The sequence below is a fragment of the Hypanus sabinus genome, chromosome 30, assembly GCF_030144855.1.
Source record: "Hypanus sabinus isolate sHypSab1 chromosome 30, sHypSab1.hap1, whole genome shotgun sequence".
Classification (NCBI taxonomy): Eukaryota; Metazoa; Chordata; class Chondrichthyes; order Myliobatiformes; family Dasyatidae; genus Hypanus; species Hypanus sabinus.
The window spans coordinates 13,584,088-13,605,425 of NC_082735.1; the positions used below are offsets into that span (position 1 = coordinate 13,584,088).

The window sequence follows — 21,338 nt, forward strand, 5'->3', positions numbered from 1 at the left end:
GACTGCAGACGTGGGCAGAATGCCTCCAATCTGGACACAACAGAACACAACAAGCAACAAACAACAACAACAACAACAGCAAAAATAAACCTCACTACTCCCTCCCATCCGCACACCCTAGTCCTTCAGCCCCAGGACAGGCCTCCAGTCCTCAGCCTCCAGCAGACATAGACTCGGGCCTACAGACACTAGGCTTCAACTGCCCCAGTGGACTCACAGAGATTTGCAGACCCGACTCCAGCCAACGGGCCTCGAATTCCAGACTTACGATTTAGCCCTCGGACCTCAATCCCGGGACACGCCAATCACAAGCTTCAAACTCCGGACTTACCGATGATGGGACCCACAAAACACAAGACCTTGAATTACAGTCTCACTAATTCTCAAACTCAGGGGTTCATCTAGAAATGCCGACCAGTGCATGTTGACTCCTTTCTTCCTCTCTGAATTCTCCTCCTCCCTCCAATCATGAGTTCTTTACCTGCTCACCCCCAACTTCTCAAGGCCGAGTAGCTTTGAGCACAATGTTGATCTTATACCTTGAAAAGGGACCCACCACACGTTAGACATTTACGTGCATGACCAGCTACTTTTGGTTTAGACTCAGCCACGAGTCAACACAATGGACATTCCTTATTGCCTCTGTGTCTAAAGGTCATGGTGGAATTTGATAGGAATCTCTCTATCTCCAACAAGTTCTAAGAAGAGGATTAAGCATCACCTCAGAGCAAAGAAATCATGGAAACACTCTGTGATGGCAGCATACACCATTGGTGAAAATAACTCAAGAAGGGTATTAGGGAAGCAAGGAGGGAGCATGACAAGTAAGATTAAATAACTTCCTAAGTCATTCTATATATACATCAAGAGAAAGGAGAACCACTTAGGACCACTCAAGGGTAAAGGGGGGGGGGGGATCATCTGTTTGGAAGTGGTGGATGTGGGTGAGGTCCTAAGTGAGTACCTTACATTAGTATTTACCAAGGAGCCTGTGGAGGATGGGGAGAACATTGCAGAACATACTGACTTGCTTATTTTGAGGTATAGGAGGAGGTAGTGTTGAGAATCTTAAAGAGCATTAAGGTGGATAAGGCCCCAGTGCCTGATGGGATATAACTCAGGTTATTGAGAGAGACAAGAAAAGAGATTTTGGGGGCCTTGACCAATGTCTACATGTCCTCTCCAGCCACAGATGAAGTTCTGGAGGACTGGATAGTAGCAGCAATAATGTTGTTCCATTATTCAAGATGGCAACCGGGAAAAATCCTAGAAACTATAGATTGGAGAGTCTCACATCACCATTGGGAAGTTATTAGAAAAAATTCTTAGGGTAAGTATTTATGAGCATTTGGAAAATCATGGACTGAATAAAGAGTGCCAGCATGGTTTTGTGCAGGGGAGCTTGTGTCTTGAGTTTTTTGACAAGGTGATGAAGGTAGAGGTGTGGATGTTGTCTACATGGATTTTAGTTTAGCATTTGACAAGGTCCCTCATGGGAGGCTCATCCAGAAGATTAAGAGGCTTGGGATCCAAGGTGAATTGGCCGTTTGGATTCTGAACTTGCTTACCCATAGAAGTCAAAGGGTAGTGGTCAAATGGACTTATTCTGGTTGAAGATCTGTATTGCTGGTGTTCCGCAGGAATCTGTACCAGGACCTCTGCTGTTTATGATGCATATAAATGACCTGAATGAAAACGTAGATTGGCAGGTTAGTAAGATTGCAGATGGTGTGAAAATTGATGGTGTTGTGGATAGCATAGAAGACTGGCAAAGAATACAGTGGGATATAGATCAGTTGCAGATCTAGGTGGAGAAATAGCAGATGAGTCTAACACAGACAAATGTGAAGTGTTTCACGTTGGTAGGTCAAATGTAATGAGATTAAGGGCAAGACACAAAGCTGTGCAGAGCATGTCCTTACCTTAGAAATTACCAAGGGTTACCCATAGCCCTCTATTTTTTCTGAGCTCCATATACCTGTCCAGGAGTCTCTTAAAAGACCCTATTGTATCCGCCTCCACACCGTTGCCAGCAGCCCATTCCACGCACACACCACTCTCTGAGTAAAAAACTTCCCCCTGACATCTCCTCTGTACCTACTTCCAAGCACCTTAAAACTGTGCCCTCTCATGCTAGCCTCTGATTATGGACATGATCAATGTCTTTCATCATCTTATACAGCTCTATCAGGTCACCTCTCATCCTCTGCCGCTCCAAGGAAAAAAGGCCAAGTTAATTCATCCTATTCTCATAAGGCATGCTCCCCAAACTAAGCAACATCCTTGTAAATCTCCTCTGCACCCTTTCTATGGTTTCCACATCCTTCCTATAGTGAGGCAACCGGTACTGAGCACAGTACTCAAGTGGTGTCTGACCAGGGTCCTCTATAGCTGCAATATTACCTCTCAGCTCCTAAACTCAATCCCATGACTGATGAAGGCCAATTCACCATATGCTTTCTTAACCACAGAGCTTTGAGTGTCCTATGGACTCAGACCCCAAGATCTCTCTGATTCTCCTTACTGCCAAGAGTCTTACCATCAATACCATATCATGTCATCATATTTGACCTACCAAAATGAACCAACTCACGCTTATCTGTGTTGAACTCCATCTGCCACTTCTCAGCCTAGTTTTGCATCCTATCAATGTCCCCCTGTAAACTCTGACAGCCCTCCACACTATCCAGAACATCCCCAACCTTTGTGTCATCAGCAAACTTACTAACTCATCCTTCCACTTCCTCATCCAGGTCATTTATAAAAATCACAAAGAGTAAAGGTCCCAGAACAGATCCCTGAGGCACACCACTGGTGACCGACTTCTATGCAGAATATGACCCATCTACAACCACTCTTTGCCCTCTGTGGACAAGCCAATTCTGGATCCACAAAGCAATGCCCCCTTGGATCCATGCCTCCTTACTTTCTCAATAAACCTTTTATGGGGTACCTTATCAAATGCCTTGCTAAAATCCATATACACTACATCTATGGCTCTACCTTCATCAATGTGTTTAGTCACATCCTCAAAAAATTCAATCAGGCTTGTATGGCATGACCTGTATTTCACAAAGCCATGCTATTATACCTCTCCTGCCTAAATAAATCCTGCCTCTCAGGATCTTCTCCATCAACTTACCAACCACTGAAGTAAGACTCACTGGTCTATAATTTCCTGGGCTACCTCTACTCCCTTTTTTGAATAATGGAACACCATCCGCAACCCTCTAATCCTCCAGAACCTCTCCCGTCCTCATTGATGATGCAAAGATCATAGCCAGAGACTCATCAATCTCCTCCCTTGCCTCCCACAGTAGCCTGGAGTACATCTCATCCGGTCCCAGTGACCAACTTGATGCTGTCCAAAACCTCCAGCACATCCTCTTTCTTAATATCTACATGCTCAAGCTTTTCAGTCCACTGTAAGTCACCCCTACAATCACCAAGATCCTTTACCATAGTGAATACTGATGTAAAGTAGTCATTAAGTACCTCTGCTATTTCCTCTGGTTCCATGTACACTTTTCCATTGTCACATTTGATTGGTCCTGTTCTCTCACATCTTATCTCTTTGCTCTTCACATGCCTTGGGGTTTTCCTTAATCCTGTCCGCCAAGGCCTTCTCATGGCCCCTTCTAGCTCTCCTAGTTTCTTTCTTAAGCTCCTTCCTGTTAGCCTTATAATCTTCAAGATTTCTATCAATACCTAGTTTTTTGAACCTTTGTAAGCTCTTCTTTTCTTCTTGACTAGATTTACAAAAGCTTTTGTACACCACGGGTCCTGTACCCTACCATCCTTTCCCTGTCTCATTGGAACGTATCTATGCAGAACCCCATGCAAATATCTCCTGAACATTTGCCACATTTCTTCCATACGTTTCCCCGAGAACATCTGTTTCCAATTTATGCTTCCTGTTCTGGTCACCCCATTGTGAGAAGGATGACATGGCCTTGGAGACGGTGCAGAAGAGGTTTACTACGGTGTAACCTGGATTAGAGGGCATGCGTTGTAATATAAGGTTGGACAAACTTAGGCTGTTTTCTCTGGATTGGCAGAGACTGAGGGAAGATGTGATGTAAGTTTATGAGAGATTATGAGAGGCACAGTTATAGTAGACAGTATTTTTTCCAAGGGTCAAAATGTCTAGTACTAGAGGACATGCATTAAAGGTGAGAAGTAAATTCAAAGGAAAAGTGAGGGTAAGTTTTTTTACACAGTGAGTTGTGGGTGACTGGTATGCACTACCTGGCTGGTACTAGAGGCAGGTACATTTATGGATATTCTTTTTCTGTGGGGTAGGGGGCCAAGGTTCTGATGTTACTGTCACTGATTTTTGCAAGGGAGAGGGTTGGGGGCTTGGGGTTTTTGATGTTCTAGCTGCTGTTTTCCTGGTGGGCAAGCTGTTAGTTTTCTGTGCGAGTTATGGGTTAGGAGGTTTGGCGTTGGCAAGTTTTTGTTTCTTTTTCTTTTCTGTTCGGGTGTCTTTGAGGTATTTTCTTCCAACATCTTCCATGTTTTTTTTTGTTGTATTTCATGGCTAACTGGAGAAGATAAACATCAGAGTTGTATTGCATTCTACATGCATACTTTGACGATAAAATTAACCTTTGAACCTTTTTTGAACCTTTGACATTGATAGGAAGTTTAGATAGGTACATGAATTGAGGAAAATGGAAGGATATGGACATTATGTAGGCAGAAGAGATTAGTTCAGCACAACATTTTGGGCTAAAGGTGCTGCTCCTGTGCTATTCTATGTTCTATGTTCTGTGGGTGCTGGGTGGGCTGAGTTGTGATGTGGTCCTGCTCTCTCTGTCCAGAGAACCTTAGAAGACAACTAATCACTTTTCACTATCATTAGTTTTTAAATGAGTCAATCTCTGGTTATCTAGGGCCATTATTTATCAGAGTTCAGTTGAAAATTGGCAATATTTTATCAGACATTTGAAAACCATTTAATAAGCTTCATGGAGAGTAAAACTGAGTACACAAATGATGACAGGAAAACTCATCAGAGAAACAAAATAATATAAACCCAGAATTGATTGGTGTTTAATTGACTGTCCAGTGTTGAAATCCGGTCCACTTAGATGTAAATTATGTGCAAATTAAAATTTAGATCCACTTTCATTATCACTTTCTATCCATTGTAAATTGTGAAGTCAGATGGCACAGATTGCTCATCTCCTTTGGGTACGGCTACATCTGTGCCATTGGTAACTTGAACCTTCCAGTGTCCTGGACGGTGCTGAGTGATGCATTCCTAGAAAGGGCAATAATGAAGGCACAATAATTAACTGCATGATTCCCAGCCCAAAGGAATGATTAAGAGAATGTTTACCTTGGTATGCAAAGAATGTCCAGCAAAACAATGCTTCTGTGATCTGGGAGCAAGCTTCTGGTTTAAGGTGGTACAAATAAAGTAGCTACATAAATACTTTGCTATTCACACTTTTTATGGTAAATGATCACTGCAAACAGTGGCCTGGGGATTTCCTGATGGATTTTTGAGCTGAATCACCTGTATGACCTGTAATGCTTACAATGCGGGTGGGGTCCTGAAGATGCAGGGCAGTTGTAGCACATCTGGACGGACCTGGAGACAATTCGATGCAGCGGAACCAAGGTGAGTTGGTCAAGGAAAGGTCCGGGGTTTGATCAATTTAAAAGCCGTGTTGAATTGGAAAGTTCGAGTGCTGGCCAAATCGAAGTAGCTAAGCCCGAGAACGTTTGAAGAGGCAGAGAGTGACCTGAAGTTTGGACGATTTAAGTGATGGGCTAGATTTAAATAATCATGGTGTGGTGTTGATGTTGGAAGTGAGGGATGATTCCCTTCAGATTGCTGCTCCACAGGGTTTGTTCGTTTCTGTGCTAGATTGAGGCTGTGGCCTGCAACTGCCGGATTTCTGGATTCGACGCAGTGATGCCTGGCTTTGTAAGCTTCAGATTGGAATGATTTTTGCTTGCTTTTATTGTTTGCAGGAATTGCACGCTGTGTGTTTGATGTTTTTTTTTGTTTTAATGGGTTCTCTTGGGTTCCTTTGTTTCGGGACCACCTGTAAGGAGACAAATCTCAAGTGCATATAAAGTACACGTACTTTGATAATAAATATATTTTGAACTGTAAACCTGGCTAAGTTTGTCCTCACATTGATAAACTTCATCAACTCCATTCACGCTCTTCAGATCAAAGGTATAGCAACAGGCCTGAATTACCACTTCTTTCTGTGGGACATGGTCAACAATGCATCCTTCAGTCCTTCCTCAATCACTCTGTCAATCCTGTCTCTGGTACATTGACAACTGCATTGAAGCTGCTTCCTGGCCTCACGCAGAATTGAAAAACCATCACTTTTGCTGCCAGATTCCACCTTAATCTCATCTTCACTTGATCAATCTCCGAGTCTTCTCAGGGGACAGTTTGGCTATTGACATCCATTGCAAGGCTAGAGGCCTCACATTCTTGACCATACTTCTTCCCATCCTACCTCCTGCAGGGAGTCCATTCAGTTCTCTCAGTTTGTCTATGTCCGTTGCATTGCCTTTGACAATGAGAAATTCCTCATAGATTCTTCTGTGGTGACCTTGAACAGTAGCTTCCCTCTAACATTGACATTGTCCTTGAGTGCATTTTGTCTATGTCCTGCACTTCTGCTCTCATTCCTTCTCCTCCAAGGCTGAGCAACAGCAGAGTTCTTCTAATCTCCACCTTCCACCCTTCCAAAATCCTAACTCAACAAATCACCTCTTGTGATTTCTTATCAGCTCCGATAGGATTCCACCAGCCACATATACTCTTCCACACATTCTCTTCCTTTTTCAGCACTATCCCTTTCATGACTCCCTGGTCCCCTCATCTGTCCCCACCAATCACTCCTATCTTACTGCTCTTTCCCAAGCAGCAGCAGGAGAAATGACCCAGCATGTTAGTATGTTTGGATCACTGTTTCCAAACAAATCAGGAGAAAGAGGGGAAGCAATTCACAGGTCCGTGAGTGAGATTTTAAAAAGGAGTGTTTGTGGGTTTTCAGCATTTTTCTGGCAGCCCAATTGAATTGCGAGAGAGGAGGCAGCTCATAGGGCAGTGAGTAAGATTTAAAAAAGGAGGATTCGCAGGCTTTCTGTGTTTTCCAGTGGCCCAATCAAAGAGCAGTCCATCAGCAATTGGCAAATAAAAATAAGGCAGGGACAAGCGGAGCAAAGTGGTCAAGAGATAGACTGGGGAGGTTTTGGCTCATCACGCTTCAGTGAGAACAGGATTGGGCAAGGTACGAACCTTGTAAGTTTCTTCTTCATTCTTCATCTTTCATTACATAGTTAGAGCAGTGAGAATGACGCCAGGGGCTCTGTTATGTTTTTTGCACGAGACGTGGGAGTTCTGGGAGGTCTCCAGCCTCCTGGACAACCACATCTGCTCCAGGTGCACTGAGCTGCAGTTCCTTAGAGAAAGTGTTAAAGGTCTAAGCTGCAGCTGAAAGGCATTTGGTTCATACAGGAAATTGAAGAGATAGCAGATGGGAGCTACTGGGACATAGTCACCCCTGAGTTGCAGGAGGCAGGTACTTGGGTCACTGCCAGGAGAGGGAAGAGAAATGGGGAGCCAGTGCAGAGTCCCCCTATGGCCATTCCCCTCAATAATAAGTATGCTGCTTTGAATACTCTTGGTGGGAATGACCTTCCAGAGCAAAGCCGCAGTGACTGGGTCTCTGGCACTGAAGCTCAGAAGAGAAGGGGGAAGAAGCGATCTGTGCAGTAGTGAAAGGGAATTCCAAAGTTAGAGGAGTAAACAAGGAGGATGAACTTACAGCATGGATTAGTACGTTGAACTACGATGTTGTGGCTGTTACTGAAATTTGGTTGGAGGAAGGGCAGGATTGAATAATGTAGGAAGTAGGAGGGGCTCATGAGAAATATAGGGTAGCCAGGAAGGAGCTTAAGAAAGGACTTAGGAGAGCTCAAAAGGGGCATGAGAAGGCCTTGGCATGTAGGATTAAGGAGAACCCCAAGTTGCTCTAAGCGTATGTGAAGAACAGGAGGATGACGACGACGAAGGTGCGACCACTAAAGGATAAAGAGGGCAACATGTGTCTGGAGGCAGAGAAGGTTGGGGAAGTCCTAATTGAATACTTTGCTTCAGTATTCACAAGTGAAAAGGATCTTGATCAGGGTGAGGTCGAAATAGAGCATGCCTGTGTGCTGGACAATGTGGAGATTACGGAAGAAGAAGTGCTGGATCTTCTTAAAAACACCAAGATTGATAAATCCCCAGGGCCGGATATGATACACCCCAGGTTGTTGTGGGAATTGAGTGAAGAGATCGTAGGAGCATTAGCTATGATCTTTGAATCCTCTTTGGCTGCAGGGGAAGTGCTGGAGAACTGGAGAATGGCAAATGTAGTTCCCTTGTTTAAAAAAGGTAATAGGGAGAATCCTGGGAACTATAGACCAGTGAGTCTTATGTTGGTAGTCTATAAACTACTGGAAAGGATTCTTAAGGATAGGATCTACGAGCATTTGGAGAAGTATAGTCTACTCATGGATAGTCAACATGGCTTTGTGAAGGGAAGATCGTGCCTCACGAGCCTGATTGAGTTTTTTTGAAGAGGTAACAAAAGAAATTGATGAGGGTAGGGCAGTGGATGTGGTCTACATGGACTTTAGCAAGGCACTTGACAAGGTCCCTCACGAGAGACTCATCCAGAAAGTCATGAGGCATGGGATAAGTGGAACATTGGCTGTTTGGATTAACAAAATGGCTTAAAGGAAGAAAGCAGAGGATAGTTGTGGAAGGAAATATTCTGCCTGGAGGTCGGTGACTGGTGGAGTGCCATGGGGATCTGTCCTGGGACCCCTGTTATTTGTGATTTTTATAAATGACCTGGATGTAGAGCTGGAAGGATGGGTGAGTAAGTTTGGGGATGACATGAAGATTGGAGGAGTGGTGGATGGAGCTGCAGGTTGTCAAAGGTTACTAAAGGATATAGACAGGCTGCAGAGTTGGGCAGAAAAATGGCAGATGAAGTTTAATCCGGATAAGTAAGAGGTGATGCATTTTGGAAGGACAAACCAGAAGACTGAGTACAGGATAAATGGTCAGTTACTTAAGAGTGTGGATGAACAAAGGGACCTTGGGGTTCAAATCCATATTTCCCTCAAGGTCACTGTGCAGGTTGATAGGATAGTTGTGAAGGCCTATGGAATGCCAGGCTTCATTAACAGGGGTATTGAGTTCAAGAGTAGAGAGGTCATGTTTCAACTCTACAAATCTCTGGTGAGACTGCACTTAGAGTATTTTGTTCAATTCTGGTCACCTCATTATAAGAAGGGTGTGGAAGCTATGGACAGGGTGCAGAGGAGATTTACCAGGATGTTGCCTTGTTTGGAGAACAAGTCATATGAAGCAAGGTTAGCAGAGCTGGGACTTTTCTCTTTGGAGCGTAGAAGAATGAGAGGGGACTTGATAGAGGTCTACAAGATTATGAGAGGCACAGATAGGGTGGATAGTCAGTACCTATTTCCCAGGGCACCAATAGCAAACACTAGAGGGCATATGTACAAAATTAAGGGAGGGAAGTTTAGGGGAGACATCAGGGGTAAGTTTTTTTTTACACAGAGGGGTGTGAGTGCCTGGAATGACTTGCCAGGGATGGTGGTGGAGGCTAAAACATTAGGGGTATTTAAGAGCCTCTTGGACAGGCACATGGATGAAAGAAAAATAGAGGTTTATGGGGTAGTGTGGGTTTGGTTCTTTTTTTAAAGGATTATATGGGTCAGCACAATATGGAGGGCTGAAGGGCCTGTACTGTGCTGTAATGGTCTATGGTTCTATGGTTCTAAACACAAGATTCTATGGACATGATTAGAGACATCTAGATGATATATAACCTCCCAGGTGCCAGGGTAAGGGATGTCTTGGATCAGGTCCACAGCATTCTAAAGAGGGAGGGTGAGCAGCCAGAGGTCCTGGTACATATCGGCTCCAGTGACATAGGTAGGAAAAGGGAGGAGATCCTGAAGGAAGAGATTAGGGATCTAGGCAGAAAGCTGAAAAATAGACATCCAGGGGAATAATCTCTGGATTGCTGCTTATGCCATGTACTAGTGAGAGCAAGAATAGGTTGATTTGACAGATGAATGCATGGTTGAAGAACTGGTGCATGGGGCAGGGCTTCAGATCTTCAGATTAATGGATCATTAGGATCTCTTCTGGGGACGTGTTACACTTGAACCAGAGGGGTGCAATATACGGGCAGATTTGCTATAACTGTTTTGGAGGATTTAAACTAATTTGGCAGGGGGGGTGGAAAACTGAGTGATAGGGCTGAGTATGGGACAGTTGGCAGACAAGTAGAGGCAGTGTGTAGTGAGACTGTCAGGAAGGGCAGGCAAATGATAGGATTAAATTACAGTCAGTTGAATGACTTAAATGGTAACAGTCGGACAAAAATGAAAGGAGTGATGAATACTAGACTGAAGTTGTTATATGTAAATGTGAGCATTAATGTGTCCTGGATGAAAGATTATAGTTGGGTGCTTAACATCCAAGGATACACATTGTATCGAAAGGATGGGCAGGTAGGCAGAGGGGGTGGGGTAGGTCTGCTGGTAAAATATGAAATTGAATCCTTAGAAATAAAGTGACATATGATCAGAAGATGTGTAATTGTTGTGAGCAGAGTTAAGATGATTCCAGCAAACAACACTATCATGAGTGACATCCTCCAGATGGTCCAGGAAGCTGAAGTTTACTGATTAACTTTGAGGAGATAATGGTATTAAATGCTGAACTGTAATCGATAAAGAGCATCCTGATGTAGCATCTTTGCTGTGCAAATGATCCAGGGTTGTGTGAAGAGCCAATGAAATAGGACCCATTTATTTCATTTCTATTCTGTCTTCTTTATCTTTTAGATGAGGTGCTGATGCTGTTGAAGCCTGTGATCCACACAGCGGCTGAAAAAATTGAGGCAAATGCAGAAGGCTAGTGAGTGTTAAGCGCCGTCTACCAGCCACCCGATTGCATCTGCCGGAGGAAGGTGACTCTGTGTATGACTGTCTCCCTCTCTCTCCCTCTCGCTCACTGCTCCTGAGGGCAGCCCCCTGCACTTGAATGGTCTCCCTCTCTCCCACGGTATTGTCATCCAGGATCCAATTGCAGAAGGGGGGCATTGAGGCTCAGATCTTGAAGTTTACTGATTAGTTTTGAGGGGATGATGGTATTAAAAGTTGAACTATAATCGATAAAGAGCCTCCTGATGTATGTACCTTTGCTGTCTAAATGTTCCAGGGTTGTGTGACGAGCCAACGAGATAGCATCTGCTGTAGACCTATTACTTCAGTCATTGAAGTGGAGCAGATCCAAGTCACCACTCAGACAGGAGCTGATATGCTTCAACACCAGCCTCTCAAATCACTTCACCATTATGGATGTAAGTGCCACTGGACGACAATAATTCAGGCAGGTTACCATATTCTTCTTGGGTGCTGGTATGATTGAAGCCTGATAGATAGGTGGTAATGGGAGACAAGTAAATGGTGGAGCATTTGATGGCTCTGGGCCTGTACTCACTGGAAATTAGGATAAGGGAGGCAATCTCATGGCAACCTATTTGATGTTGAAAGGCTTAGACTGAGTGGATGGATGTTTCCTAACGTGGTGGTGTCTAGGACCAGAGAGCAGAAAAACTGGATCAGCTATGATGAAATGGCAGAGCAGACTCGATGGGCTGAAAGGCCTAATTCTTTTCCTATGTTTTATGCTCTTATGGTCTAATGAATACATTGCAACATTCTGGACTCATTGTCAATTTCTCCAAAAACTCACTGTTTCTCTCAGTCTGTGAAAGATCTGGCCTTTTCTGTCTGTCATTACTTGCAAGTTTAATTATCATTCAAACATGCATGAGTAGAGCCAAGTAACAGTGTTACTCCAGGGCCACGGGGCAAATCACAGTCACAAACAGCACAAGGCACATTTAAGGTAGCAAGCACGTATGAGATATCAGTAAAATACAGTCACACAAAAAATATAGACCAAGACATGAATTCTTCAGTGATCTGCCCTCAGCCGCAATACAGCTTGTCTTCTGCTGAGCAAACACTCGTGGGCAGCCCTGACTCCAGCTTGGACACCACATCCACACCAGCTCTAGTGAAGTGCACCAACTCTGACAGCTTTCTCCTGGGAGGCTGTAAACAGGCAACACCATGGCTTGAGACCTAGTCCTTGCTACAACCGAGACCACACACCTCCCCACTGTCCACCCTGGCTGTCTGCCATCGAGTCAGCAAATCAGACTTGCAGCATTCTACATCAACAATACCTGACAGGTTCTTGTGATCACAAGAAAAGCGACTAACACGATCACTCGCTGTTAGACTGCACACCTCCTTCAAGCACCGATTCCTCCGACCCCTCTCTGATAAATGCAGCAACGCGATCCTCTTTTTTTGAAACTGGCTCAGTTTTTCTTCTTTTTTGGGCAGGAGGTATAAGAGTCTTAAGTCACACACCACAAGGTTCAGGAAGAAGATGCAACCATCAGGCATGGATAACTCCACTCACCTCTACTCTGAAAATGGTTCCAGTACCTATGGGCTCATTTTCAAAGACTCTACAACACACGTTCCCAGCACTTTCTTTGCTCATTTTGTGTTCTTTTGCATGCTCAGTGTTTGTCAGTCTTTACTTTTATATAGATCTTCATAAATTCTATTTTATTTCTTTATTTTCCTGTAAATGTCTGCAAGAAAATGCATCACAAGTTAGCAGATGATGCCTCTTTAGAAGAGAGATGAGGAATTTCTTCAGCCATAGAGAAGTGAGTCTGTGGAATTCATTCCCAGAGACAGTCTGTGGAGGACAAGTTATTGAGTATACTTAAAGTGGAGGTTGATTCGTGAGGGCATCAAAGGTTACGGGGAGAAGACAGGAAAATGGGGTTGACAGGGTTAATAAATCAGCCATGATGGAATGGCAGAGCAGACTCAATGAGCTGAATGGCTTAATTCTACTCCTCTGTTTCACGGTGAAGTGGTTTTATTGTATAGGGTTGAGAAGAGATATCATACAAAATTCATCATACATGTTGAACAAGCTGCCTGCAGGGAGGTTTCCCCTGACTGAGGTATCTGACTCTAGAACAAGGGGACACAGTCTTCTTCAAGTTTAAGGAGGGCCTTCTGTGCCATCTCTCCCTCAGATCGTCCCACCTGATCCCATCCGCAATCTACTCCCATCCACCCCACTTCAGTGCAACACATCCCCGTTGTTCTGCTCTTCGGGCCCTGGCAGCCTCATGTTCACATCCCCCAATGGATGACTGGACCCTTGTCACCAACTCCCCCTCCCCTTTCTTTGTCCCTCTTCTCTGCACCCCAGACTGTCTTCTTTCAACAACTAGATCAGGTCCAGGCCAAGTCCCAACACCTTTAATCTCATTCACTGTAGAAACTTGAAGCTGCAGACCCTTGGAAAAACATTTATCTGATAATATAACACAATGCTCCTGTTGTTGGATGATTTCTAGTTTCATCTAACTGTCGAACTAAATATGTAATTATGATGAAAATTGCCTAAGAGTCTCTGGCTAGCAGCAAGAAGCGTCAGAATGTTTTAATTCAAAGATTCCAGAAACAGGTGGCATAAAGCAAACTGTTCTTAATGAAGGTTTACTTTTCATACACAACAAGAATGGAAAGGCAATGAATTTCTCTGACATTTAAGATAGTTTTCATCTGAAATATATACTACGATCAGCCAAGAGGAGAAGCTTTTATTTCCAAATTGATTATTAAATATTGAACCAGACTTAGTTAATGGCCTAAAAATGAGCAAGTGTTTACCAAATAGTGATTAAATTCTCTGCTGGATCTGAAGAGACCTAGAGCAATCATGTCTATCGTAACTAGCATGTGAAAAATACTAATGAAAAGACACTGTGCAAACCTGAATTCAGGATGAAGGTCGTAATTTGTTCAAGGAAATCACTTAGCATGTAACAAGATGAGAATGGAAGATGGTTGTTCTTAACTATGTCTATAATTTTAACTGCATTGCATTTGTGGTTTTTAAATGACAGTAAACTGAATCTGAATCTGAATTACTAAAACAGTTGAGAATCCACAATGGATAGAGAACACAAGGAGGACTATAGATCTTGAAAACTATACAATATGAAAACAGCAACAAAAGGGAAGAAATATCTTGTTTTAGAAGAAGATAAGTCAAATGCAAAGAGGATTTTCAAAAAATTTGATGATAATATTACAAATGAAAAGAGCTGGCAAACGAGGAAGAGGAATTACTTTTACTAGTCTTCAAAGCAGAGCGAAAAGACAAATCAACACACCTAATGAAAAAGATCAAAGGGATTAATTCTGCTACATGGACTTTTCCCAATGCATTTATTAAACAGGTGGACTTCTCTTAGAAACACAGATTACAGTAATTTTACCAAGTGTTGGATTAGGGTCCAGATTGCATTTTTTATTGTGTTTTTCCCAGCAGTTTTAGCTTTCCTTCTGCTTGCCTATATGTTTGTACAATCCATAAACTTTTAGTAACTTGTAACACATTCAGTTCTGTAGTTTCTACATCTATAAAGCCGTACCAGTCAGTAGCAGTTAGCAGGTTTTTCATCTAACCCAATCAGGACTGGTTTGCAGACTGATGTCCTGATATCCCCTTGATACTTCTCTATTTGCCTTGTTTGCAGGTACAGGACAATCCTATTTGACCTGTCCTATACTATCTATTAAAACATCTGCAACCATGAGATTTGTTCCTCAAACATGACTTTCAAAGAACTTTTTGGACAGCATCACCTCCAGATCTAAGATTTCCATGAAGAGCGTGCTGGGAAATGAATAGAAATCTTGTGCAGGCTTAACAAACCTGGACTTCAGACCTAAACTTCACCCTTCGGCTGGGATGAGGAATTGGTCAGGAGGATGGAGAAAGAGTAGGATAATGGACATGAACTTGTATTGTCTCAGAGGATCTGCCTCTGACCTCAACTCTTCCTGCATTTATAACGACTTTGTCAATGATTTCCAGAGATGCAAATTTACAGTGTATTTGCTGACCAAATTGAGTTAGGAGCCCTGGCAAAGAGTATGTCTGCAAGCATGATGACTTTAACAGTTGGGCTGAGTGAATGAAACCCTGTACATTAGTGTACATTAGGCCAAAATAAGATAAGATGCAGCATTCCTAAGTGATGGTAAGTGTGAAAGTGTAAGCAAATGGAGATTGATTGGGTCCATCTGCATAAAACACAGGACAGGTACAAGAAAATAAGAAAGGATATGATCATGTAGACTATTTCCCCAAGTAGGATAAAATACAGTGGAATGTTTCTTACGCTGCATCTGTACAGAGGTATGGTTATACATCTGCATTTCTACAGCCAGTCTGCATATCTACAAAGTACACTTTCTGAGACATTGTGCCCATATATGTCACATGGGGACATGGAGACTGGACCCAAATGCAGGACACAGGCACTGAAGTACTAGGGGCAGGACAGGAACAACTAAAGGATAGAACAAGATGAGGAGACCATGGCATGCAACAGTGATCCTGGGGTTCAGAGAGTTCATGGCAAAAGCAGGACCCTGGCTAGGCTAAAGGATGGGACTATGGGACAAGGAAGGCTGGGAGGATAGTCCCCTGGGCAGGCCACATAACTCCTGGGCAGGGCCCAGCCTCCCAGAGAACACAGGGGCCTGGGCAAGACAGAGGGCACCTGGGTAGGATGTGGGGCACAACCCATCAGAAGAGAGGGGTAGGAAAGGGTCAGACTCCTCAGGGCAGCCCACATAGCTCCTGGGCAGGGCCACCTCCCAGGCAGGAATACAGGGGCGTGGGCAAGACATAGAGCACCTGGGCAGGTTGCGGGGCACAACCCATCAGAAGAGAGGGGTAGGAAAGGGTCAGAGTCCCCCCACCAGGCAACAGCAGTCCAGCCTGCTTACCCAACAGAGGCAAGGGATCAGAAGGGAGCTCAGTCCAGGGTGACTACAAGAACAGACTTACAGAACTAGATGATTAACAGTGGGTACTCCAAGACAGGGTGGAAACGGGATAGCCAGACAAACAGCGCAAACACAACAAACCAGACAAAACAGCAGGTAGAAGAGAAGTCAGAAGTCAGAAGCCAGAACTCAGATCTCAGATCTCAGATCTCCTCTCCCCCCCACCTCAACTAGATTCAGTCTCAGAGCCCCTTATATACATCTGCCAGCTGATAGGTCTCAGGTGCGCTTCCTTAAGCCAACATGATCATATTTGGGCTTAAGGGTGAAAGGAGGGATGGCTACAAGACCCAGAGTCCGTAGTGCGCGGACCGGATCAAGACCCGGAATGCAGGCTTCAGACCGGACCATAACAATATATGTGCCCACCATTTAGAACATCTACCATAAATGCTGCCCGGGCAGGGCAAAAAACATTATCAAGGATGCATCTCACCCTAACCATGGACTTTTTACTCTCCTCCCATCCGGTAGGCACTACAGGAGCCTCTGCTCCCGCACCAGCAGGCACAGGAAGAGCTTCTTCCCTGAGGCTGTGACCCTGCTGAACCTCACATCACAGCGCTAAACAGTATTGCACCCGTATTGTACTGTCTCAGTACTTTTATATTTGTGTGCTGTAGCACTTAATTTTTATTTGCAGTTATTTTGTAAATGACACTATTCTTTTGCACTTATGGTTAGATGCTAACTGCATTTCATTTGGCTTTGTATCTGTACTCAGCACAATGACAATAAAGTTGAACCTAATCTAACCTAATCTAATTTATCTACATGGCCACAATGCCTCAGAAAGTGTATTTTGATTTTGAACAGATACAAATGCACCAGATCTGTAAGAGTTAAAGAAAGAGGCGACGATGTACAATATCACCTTTGAATATATATTATCCTGAACATAAATTAAGAGTGATCTAAATGGGCTAGTTAACATGATTGGAAGAACAATAAAGGGATATTATTTATGTTCCCTTTCAATGTACTATTATTTTTTATTAGAAGCTCGGCTTATCTCAGCTTCCTTTTGTCAAATATTATATTGATATACAATGCCCTTGTTGGCAGTGATAACGGTTTCACAAATGAGATGGCTTTCACCACTAAGTGGGTGATCTGAGTGAAAGAGCCTTGATTCAGTGTAGCTTTGAGCCAATTCTAGCGCTGTACTGAGACTCACATCATGCTGAGAACAAAGTCAACATGCAGGCAATTAGGAAGGCAAATAGCGTGTTGGCATTTATTGAAAAGGGATTAGAAAACAAGAATATGGAAGCATGACCAAGGTTGTAAGGTAGTAGGGCTGGGGGGAGAGTTGGTGATGCTTTGCTGATTTGTTGTGTCCTGTTTAAATTCCCAATACGGCACAGCGGCGTGGAAGGAAATCATCCGCTTCCTGGAAGTAATTCCGGATGCGACATACCTACCTGTTTAATTTTGTACTCTGGGCGTCAGATGTTTTTTGTGTACTTCTCCAACTAGTCTAATCTCAGGAACTATTTCCATCCTTTCCCACCATCTTTAACTTATTGCCTGGCACGCTAGATGCTGAATTTTGCATGAATAAGAATTGCACCACTGAGCATTGGAAAGACTAAACATTGTTACCACATGAGTTTCTCCCAGCTTAGTCGACCTCATAAAACCTTCCTCAGCTGGGAACTGGTTTCTAGATTGGGAGAGAAGTCCCCTTCAACAGATCAGACAACTGTCTGATGTAGTCATAATCTCATTACTATACCTTACAGACAACATGTGGACTCCTCCATCACCCTAGATACCTCCTACCTCATGGCCAGACTAATCCAAGAGAAGGAATACCACTGTGAATCCTACATCTTTCCAAAATGGCTGCGTTTTCTCTCTTCTGGCCTCCTGATTTGGTTACCCATTCCTGGTGATTGTGATATCAATTGCTAAGATCTGAAACTCAGGAATTAATTCCCAAATGCTTTTGGCTTTTGAATGCCTCCTTCCTCCTTCAAGATTGTCTTTTAGGCATAAATGTTTGAGCAATCTTCAGCTGTCTGCCTTTGTACTTTATGTACGGCCACAACATTTTTGGTCACAGTACTAGAAAGTGCTCTAGGGGAATCTTTTATTATTGCTTCTATATGACTGTCAACTTTTGTTCCAATTGAGAAAAACCCATCAATTGGTTTTCAGTCGATGAAGTGCATTTTTTCCCAAAAGTCTTTATACAGAAATTATTCTGAGCATAAATCTTTTCTGGAAGTAATTTGCAGGTTGTAATCTAATAGGCTTTCATATGATTTCCATATAAAATAATGGATACCCTGGAGTGATTACAAGCTGTAATCTAATCAAAATGTTCAATTGATGACATAAACTGTACAAGTGATTTACAAGCTTGTCCAAACCTGCAGTTGAGAACATTTTACTGAAATTAAACCCAAGCATTCACTGCTTTTCGTTATCCACATATTGAGAGGTTTTATTTTTCCCTGTTTGTCCAAAGCAACACTTCAGCTGAAAAGTTGAGTGGATCAGTTAACAAGTCAGGCTGAAAAGTAAAAAATCTCTCACTTGAGTTGGAAAGGCAGAACGAAAATAAGGGCTTTTGCTCTGGAATCATGATTTCAGTGAAAGGAAGAGCATGAATGATTAGAAATGATGGGATTGTTCTCCTTGGAGAAGAGAAGCTTGGGGGATATTTCACTGTCTGAAACCATGAAGGCTCTAGACAAGGTGAATGGAGGACCTGTGCCAAATAGTAAACAACTATGAAATAGAAGATACAGACTTAGCATGTTTGTTAAAAAGTGAAAATGACAACATTTGTTTTTTTAATTACACAGTAAGTTTTAACATCCTTGAAAGTAAGCCTAATTAGCGTGATACTAATCCTCATTCTGATTGCTTGTACGTAGCTTTCATTGTTGACCTCAATGTTGTCAAGTCAAATCAAGTCAAGTTTATTGTCAGTCAAGTATATACACGCATACCGTCAAACGAGACTAGGTCTCTCTGGATCAAGGTGTCAAGAACAGTAGTACACATAACACACAGGTAACACATGAGAATTTAGGAATGTAAGAATTAACTCCACAAATGAATTATACATGAATAAACAAAGTAAACTGGAAGTCAGCTACAGAACAAATTCACCAGTGACACTTCAAATGCGATGTGGCAGGGAATTCAGAAGCCTGAGGGAAGAAGCTGTTCCCCATCCCGACTATTCATGTCTTTGTGCTTTCAGATCTCCTGCCTGATGGGAGAAAGTCAGAGAGGATGCTGGATGGATGAGTGGGACTTAGGGTCCAGCATACACAGCTCTGCTGATAAATGTCCCCAACAGATAGTAAGGAGACCCCTACCCCTATGATCCTCTCAGCCATTCTCACTGCCTTTTGCACAGACTTCCAGTCCAATGTCCAGCTGCTCCCATATCATACCATACCATACCATACCTCAGATGCACTTCCTTCATTTTGAACAAATGGAAAGGATGGTGGAAACTAGATTCCATCATGGTTTCCAAAATGAGTCAAATAGGTGTCAGAAAAAAAAGGTTACAGATAAAGAAACTGGGAACGTCATTGCTTGGCTTATTCTTATGGAAAGATGGCATGATTCTCCGGGCTGGCTCAGCTTCTTCGACTCTTCAACGATTCCAGAAGAGATGGAATCACAGCTAACATTAGCATCGCACAGAGAGAGAAACATGGTTGGAAATTTCAGATTGTAAATAATCTAAGAGACATCAATGAAATCTGGACTGTCAGGAGAGGCAGTTACTAAAGGCTGGACATTCTTTCTCCTGGTTGGGAGTTTAAATCCCTGAATTATTTTGTGATGTGTATAAAAGCTCTTAACTTTCAGTGAAACTTTGATACAGGGAAGCACAAAAAAAGCATTTTATTTCTTGGCTTTTAACTATTCATCAGCGTTACGCATTCAATGCATTTTAATCTCTGTTTTGTGGGTACTAATTTCTGCTGCAGCAGCACTAGACATGTGTGCCAATTTGTCTTTAACAGCAGTCTGCCTGACACTTTGAAAGGGGTATTTAGATGGTCTGATAACTAATTCAGCTAAACTTGGGAGCTGTGCAATTTTGTAGCTGATGATGGACGACTTGCCCCAGAATGCTGATAGCTCCGAAACCAACAGCGGATCATTACAAAGCTCTTCTTTTCTGTTTATTAAGATCAGAGACACAAAATTATTAAGACGAGTAATCATTAAATTCCTATCATCTTGTATATTGACAAAGGCACTATAAGCCACTGCCAGATGTTCATTAACAGAGGCTTTTGTTGTTGACTAGGTTGATGAACTTGTGAGTGGAATGTTTACCTGTCTAGCTACAACTGTACTAAATCCTGATCTCAAACGTTCATTTATGACATGGCAGGCTGCTTATTCTGATATTTTCTTCAGATCTGCACTGGCTTATTGTAAAGTAAGTTTCCCCGTGGTATCCAAGACGGAAATTAGAGATTAGAGGTTAGAGATCCCCACCACCCTTGACATGCCCTCTTCACATTCTTACTGCAGGGAAGGAGGTACAGAAGCCTGAAGGCATGCCCTCAGCCATTCAGGAACAGCTTCTTCCCCTCTGCCATCCGATTTCTATATTGGCATCACTACTTTTTTTTATTTCTGTTTTTCGCATTACTTATTTTAGCTTAACTATTTAATAGACATATTTATAGACCTAATGTAACTCAGTTTTTTTGTCTATGTTTATTTATCAGGTATTTCATTGTATTGCTTCCATAGAGTTAACAAATTTAGCAACATATTGAATGCTTTATACAGATATTAACTCTGATTCTGATTCTGATTCTTGTTCTTAAACCAAGATTTCTGTAGTTCCGTGGGGTGGCACGGTTGTGTAGTAACTTTATAGCACCAGCAATCAGTGATCATGGTTCAATTCCCACCACCGTCTGTAACAAGCTTGTACATTCTTTGTGTGACTGTATGGGTTTCATCCAGATGCTCCAGTTTCCTGCTACATTCAAAAGTTCAAAGTTTAAAGTCCGAAGTATATTTATTAATAAAGTATGTGCAGAGAAGTTTGACACAACAATTCTGGCTGAAAACCTGAAGCATCTACTAACCAACACAAGTAATATAGCCTCAAGACGGGTCTGCACCTTAGCCTGAAAAAGATTAAGATTATGACTACTGGCAGTACAACCAATTTCAATCTCGATGGAGAGAAAATTGAAGCAGTTGACAGCTTCAACTTACTTGGATCAATGATTAACACCAAAGCAGTAAGCAAACAAGTAATACAATGAAGAATCACCTTTGGCAGAGCAGCC

At 42.8% G+C, this 21,338-nt stretch overlaps 1 long non-coding RNA gene across 1 annotated transcript; it reads left to right on the top strand.

Annotated features, from left to right (window-relative positions):
- Nucleotides 1-5,442: 5,442 nt before the first annotated feature.
- LOC132383341 (uncharacterized) lies at nt 5,443-16,618 on the top strand. Its single transcript, XR_009508627.1, has 4 exons — nt 5,443-5,629; nt 10,915-11,039; nt 11,291-11,432; nt 14,721-16,618. It is a non-coding gene; the product is annotated as an uncharacterized LOC132383341 (long non-coding RNA).
- Nucleotides 16,619-21,338: the final 4,720 nt, after the last annotated feature.